Source organism: Anas platyrhynchos, chromosome 2 (genome assembly GCF_047663525.1).
Source record: "Anas platyrhynchos isolate ZD024472 breed Pekin duck chromosome 2, IASCAAS_PekinDuck_T2T, whole genome shotgun sequence".
In the NCBI taxonomy this organism is placed as follows: domain Eukaryota; kingdom Metazoa; phylum Chordata; class Aves; order Anseriformes; family Anatidae; genus Anas; species Anas platyrhynchos.
Window position 1 is genome coordinate 147,031,784 of NC_092588.1, and position 6,000 is coordinate 147,037,783.

Consider the following 6,000-nt stretch of genomic DNA (forward strand, 5'->3'; position numbering starts at 1 on the left):
TTTTAAATGTTAGGGAACTCTGATTTCAGTCTGTCACTCACTTCCACCTGTCCCTGCCTGCAAAAAGATGTAAAAAAATCACAGATATCTTCTCAGGTGACTTCAAGAGGCCAGGGCTATAGTGTCACAGACCTGTCCTTTCATTTCTGTGATGTCTGGGGAGCACAAAGCCAGGAAAGATTTTAGTCAGAAAATATCCATAATGCCCCAAAAACACAGAGGTAATATAAGCCACTATTCTCCTTTTCACTCCCTAAGTGCTGCACTCCTTGAAATGTAGGACATAGAATTACTATTTTTTATCTCATACTTTTTGCTAGAGGTCCAGACTATGTTTTACTGTGTAATCCTAGGCAAAGAACTGTACCATGGTTCAGAAATACCAGTTTCTATCTCTGCTACTGGTTTACCTCGAGAACAGGTGCCTAAAGCCACCCATATCAAAGTGTCAGAAAGATTTGCTATTTGATACGGGCATGGAAGCCTCTGTCCAGCACGGTACAAATATCACAGGTATTGCCCAGAGCACACCAGCTCCTTAACCTGAACTCCACATTATGAAGTTTGAGCAGCTTATGAAAGGTAATGTGTAATATGCCAAAGCAGAAAGGAGCCTGGATTTGATGACCTGGAGGGATACCCAGTTCAGATTTAAGACCCAGTGAATGATAATGGTTTTGCATAAATTTACGGCGAGCTTTTTATAGTGAAGAGGGGAAAGCAGCGTGAAAGTGCACACTGTGAAATGTCATCAAGGATAAGTTACCACTGCCATTTCTGGAAGAGAAAGGCTGCTAGAAACTCAAAGAGTGTAGACAACAGGACACGTAGGAGGGTGTCTGATCCACTGAACTACTCTCTATTTCATGAATTGTCAGTGCTTTCTCCTCCCCACCTCCTTCCGCTTCTGAGTGGTTTACACGTAAGATTTGCATGGTAGACAGTGAGAGTGATGTAACCACTTATCACTCATCTCTTGACCATTGTTTCTCCAGTTTCTCTTTTGAAGCCTGGCTTTCCATTTATGCTAGAGAAAAATCAAAGTCCAGGAAAAAGCAAGGTAAACAGTAATGTACCGTGAGAGAAGTCTTTTTAGTGATTTAAGCACAGCAACTGGCTTTGAATTTTACTCATGCCCTTTCAGGAAAAATAATTGAGTCTCTTCAGAGAACTGAATGAAGATGTCTACTCATTTCATGTAAGAAACAGGAAAGTACAATGTTAGCCTGCCTGAAAAAGTAAAAATATGATAAGGAAAATATGTCCTTAGATAAATTGGTGATACTAATATTATTCAGGCATTCAGATTTGGACTACTTATCTCAGAAAACAACCAATACAAGAGAGTGCATAGCAAAAGGCCAACACACATTAGCAAGGACATGAGAAGAGAGGAAAGGAGACAGATGCTTCATGTTCATTTGGCATTTGGAAAATCCCAATGTAAAACTCTACAGGTAATTTAAATGAGCAACAAAAACTACCCCATAAAGATGTTTTCCTTTAGTTCCTCAGGCTGCCCAAAAAATCAGCTAACACTATTCTCTAAAGTGCTAGCCAAGCACTCCCTAATAATTGTTAAAAATACATTAACTATATCGCGCTCTCTCCATACACAAATCTCCATATTTTATCCTTGGTGTGTGGACCAAGGTGCCTGATAACATTTGCAGCATCACCAGTGCCTCTAGCATCATGGAAAAGTCACATTGTGAGAAAACCAGGCCAGAGACAGAGCTGAATAAGAAGGACCAAGGAGACTTGTCCCAAGTTCTAGATGACCACACAGACCAAGGTCTGTTCTTTCTCTGTGACTTCTCTCCTAAACTGGAAGAGCTGATGCCCTCTGTGCTGGAATCTGGGTAAGTCACAAGTGATGTTTAAATCATTTTAGTCACAAAGTCACCTTTTAAAAACTATCATGACTATGGTGTTCTCAGCTTGTAGTACCTGGTGCTGAGGATCTTCTCCAAGGTCTTCCGCAAATGTTGGTTTTCACCCACTGCAAAATAGTTTCCCTGACAAAGAATAGTAATGATCAAAAATAAATATCCCCTGCCTGAAAAAGAATGGCTTTTTTGATTAAAGTAGGAATAGAACAAATTAAAAGCTCTTAGTTGTCTGTAGCTGGTGAGTTAGGGAAAGGGAGGGAGGACATCTTGTAACTGCATTTGCTCTGTGAGCTTGGGGGTGTCCTTCACACCAGACAGCAACACTTCAGCAGGGAGTGAATGAAGGTGGGAGCATATTTATTTCCTTAAATCCTGGCATCTGTCCCTGCATCCTTTCCTCAGCTGAGCGAGTAGTCATGGAAACAGCCAAGGACAGCCTTCCTCCAACAGCAAAGGTTTGGTCTCTTCTTGTGGGGCAAGGAGAGACACATAGAAGGGAAAAACATGGTCCAAGGTGACAGGGTCACCCTCAAATGCATTTAACAACTGTCATCAAATCTTTAATTTCATACAAAACTGAAAGGAATGGGAGAGTCCTACATTTAGTGCCTCCTCTAAAGGAGACTTGAGGCAATTTTGCTGGTTTTGCTTTATGTGAGAAAATGTTCAAAAGAGCTATTGCAATCTATCATGTCTATAACTCACAGACAAAAGGTGCCTAATAATATGCATTGACACAACAGCCTATAATGGCTATGTGGGAACCATTACATTTATTATACCAATGACCCATAGACTGTGGAAACGTTTATTTCTTTCCACAGAAATCTTTACTATTCTTTCAAGTACCATGAAAAGATGAAATGGGAAAAGAACAGGCATATTCAGCATTCTAAGAAATAAAAGACATTTGAACTACTTTCTGTTCTATCCTTGTTCATATCCTTAATAGGAACAATTAAAGAAATATGCCAAAGTATCTGAGCATATATATTTGGCACAGATAACAGCGCTCTCTGTGTTCATGTCTTTTAAAATGAGGTGACTGAAAGATGGGAGTAAAGTACATATCTTTGACCTCGTCTTTGCTAATATAAACATATATTAAAAAAAATAAATATATCCTTTCAGTTTTCCCCTGGGAGTGCAGAACGAATGGAAAGACCCACACATGACAGATGCTAATCATGTCACACTTGTGTGCACCTTCCAGATACTATGGTGATGAGGCTGCTTAAGTCTTCAGACAGAATGAAGCATGGACATTTGTGCTGAATAGCCTGACTTTTCTCAATTTAAAGATGACCCTTCACATATTTTTCGTATTGGTTTCCTGTGTTAATATTTATACAGGGTGGTATTAATAAACAGTGGCCTTTCATAAGTAAGTATTCAGCAAGTAAAACCCATTGTCATTTATCAGTGGAAAGGGAAGGTATAATAGATTTCAGCATTTTAAAGTCTATGCACACATGGTTTAATTTACCAGTTTTCCCATGGGCCGGTAGCATGGATTTATATCTCCTTGTGATGAGGTCCTTGACTGTAAAATAGCTGTCTGTACAAGTAAAATAATGTATACATGGTATGAATATAAATAAATATTACAGAGGAAACATAGTGATTAGAAACAAATAAGAGTCATGCTAACTTTAATTCTGCCTCAGCATACAGGCATTGCAGCACAAAATTAATTATCTGGTCAGAACTGATTGGATGATCAGTTTTCACATTGGACTGAGTAAAAAAGGATCCTTGTCAGTGCTTGCATGGACTGTTCATAATTGCTACAACATCCTGGAGTAAATAAGACTGGGGACTGCTAGGACAGCTGAAGTTACTGTCATCAGTGATATTGCAGAAGCATTACATATTCATGCAGATGGCCCAACATCCTGAAAAATGAACAGTGCTTAGGGAAGAAAACCTTCTTCACCCTTAGTTCAGGATGGCTTTTTGAGACGACCTTAGCTTAGACCATTTGTATATCTTATTGGCTGTATATATATCTTATTTTGTATGTGTATGTATATCTTATTTTGATTTTCTTATTGGCACATAACACCCATCAGCACCCCTCCAGGAAGGTGACTCACCAGCCCAATGATAGCTGTATGGTAGTGCAACAAAGAAACCTTGGGTACATTGCAGTGAAACAGCCCTTTCACCCTGCAGGTGTTTCAACCTATGTGTGCTGAAGTGAGCTGAACTGTAGCATGAACTCAACGCTGCATTCAGAGTAGGAAAAAGGTGCAGCAAAGAAATAAGGAGCAGATATTAGTTTCAGGTAAAGTGTCCTGAAAATGTAGGTTTGTTTTAAAAAGAGACCACGTCTTCAGAAATATCCTTATGGCTTCCTGTCATATTGGAGTCTAAAACAGTTGTGTGAAAATGGTCCAGCAATAAAAATACTAAGAGTATATTCTCTAGCATTGTGTTCATCTCTACTTCCATCACCAGCTCACTGCCCTGGTGCTGCCTACGGTTCTTCATATAATAGCTCTGTTTCATAATAACACTGGGCTGTTATTAAGGTTGTCTAATCTTCCAGAAGGAAAACTGTAAAAGCAAACAGTGAAATGAGTAGCTAAAAGTACCAGGCCACATCTAAGAAAGGTTTGGAATTAAAAACTTGATTGGAAGCATGTGCTTTGAAGCTTTCTAACCACAAGTATCTTGGCTTCCTCCTAGCTTCTGCTTTCTTTTATAAAAGGAATGAAATGCCTATCTACCTCAAAGGGTGTTAAGAGTGTGATTATTTAGGTCCTCTGATGCTACACAAGGGCAAAAATACAGGCTGAGTCTTGAATGTAAGCAAGCCTAGACTGCTTTGATTAATTTATATTAGAGCAGTATGGATTGTTTTTGGATTTCCTACCACTCATCTTTAAACAGCTTTTTAAAAAACATATACAATTCATTTTTAAGTAATCCACAAATGACAGTGGGTTCAAGGGCTCTCCTCTTTGCTGAATTGGGCCAAGAATTACTGTTTTTCTTCATTTCATGGAAAATAGCAGTAGAATATTAACCAAAACTCTTTTTCTTCACTAATTGACATAAAGAACTACGATGTTTTGTTATTGTTGATGTTTTTTGTACAATTTCTGCTTTCAGAAAAAAAAAAAAAGAAAAAGAAAAAAAAGGGGGGGGGGGTAGAAAAAATAAAAAAAAAAGAGCTTAGATGTTTATTCTAAGCTCAGTTCCCTGCAAAATATTTAGGGTAATTGACTTGGAGCTGTAGGATAGAAAATAGAATCAAGTGGTCTAGAATATCTAATAATGTTAGTAATAAATGCACATTTTCTTTACATTTTAATGTAATTTTTGATCTATTTAAATATCACATCAATGTAATTATTTTTCTCAAATTTAGAAGGAAAATTTAGCTTCTGTAAAGCAGTTATTCTCGCTTCTTCAGTGTGTGATAGACTTCTTTCTCTAACTGTGGTGGTTTTACCATGTTAGGCAGCTAAACACCACAATTGCTCTCTTACTCCCCCTCCTTAGATGAGGAGGGGAAGAAGTAAAGTAAAGAACAACTCATGGGTTGAGATAAGGATAATTTAATTAAAGGGAAAAAATAATAATTATTAACAAAAGATTATTATTAACCAAACAATTTAACTAAAGGGAAGGAAAGAAAAATAGGAAAGGAAAGGAAAGGAAAGGAAAGGAAAGGAAAGGAAAGGAAAGGAAAGGAAAGGAAAGGAAAGGAAAGGAAAGGAAAGGAAAGGAAAGGAAAGGAAAGGAAAGGAAAGGAAAGGAAAGGAAAGGAAAGGAAAGGAAAGGAAAGGAAAGGAAAGGAAAGGAAAGGAAAGGAAAGGAAAGGAAAGGAAAGGGGAAAAGGGAGGGGGAAAGGGAAAAAACAGAACAAAACAAAATAAAACAAATAAAGGCTATGTGGAAGTTCAGAGGAAATAAATTACTCTTTATTTCCCACAAATGAGCGATGCCTGACCACGTCCTTGAAGCAGGGCCTCAACGCATGTAGCCAGTGTTTGGGAGGAGAACTGACGTTTTCACGAGAGCCCACCCCTCTTCTCTTCTTCCTGTTTCCACCTTTTATTGCTGAGTGTGACATTATATGGTATGGAATATCCTTTTG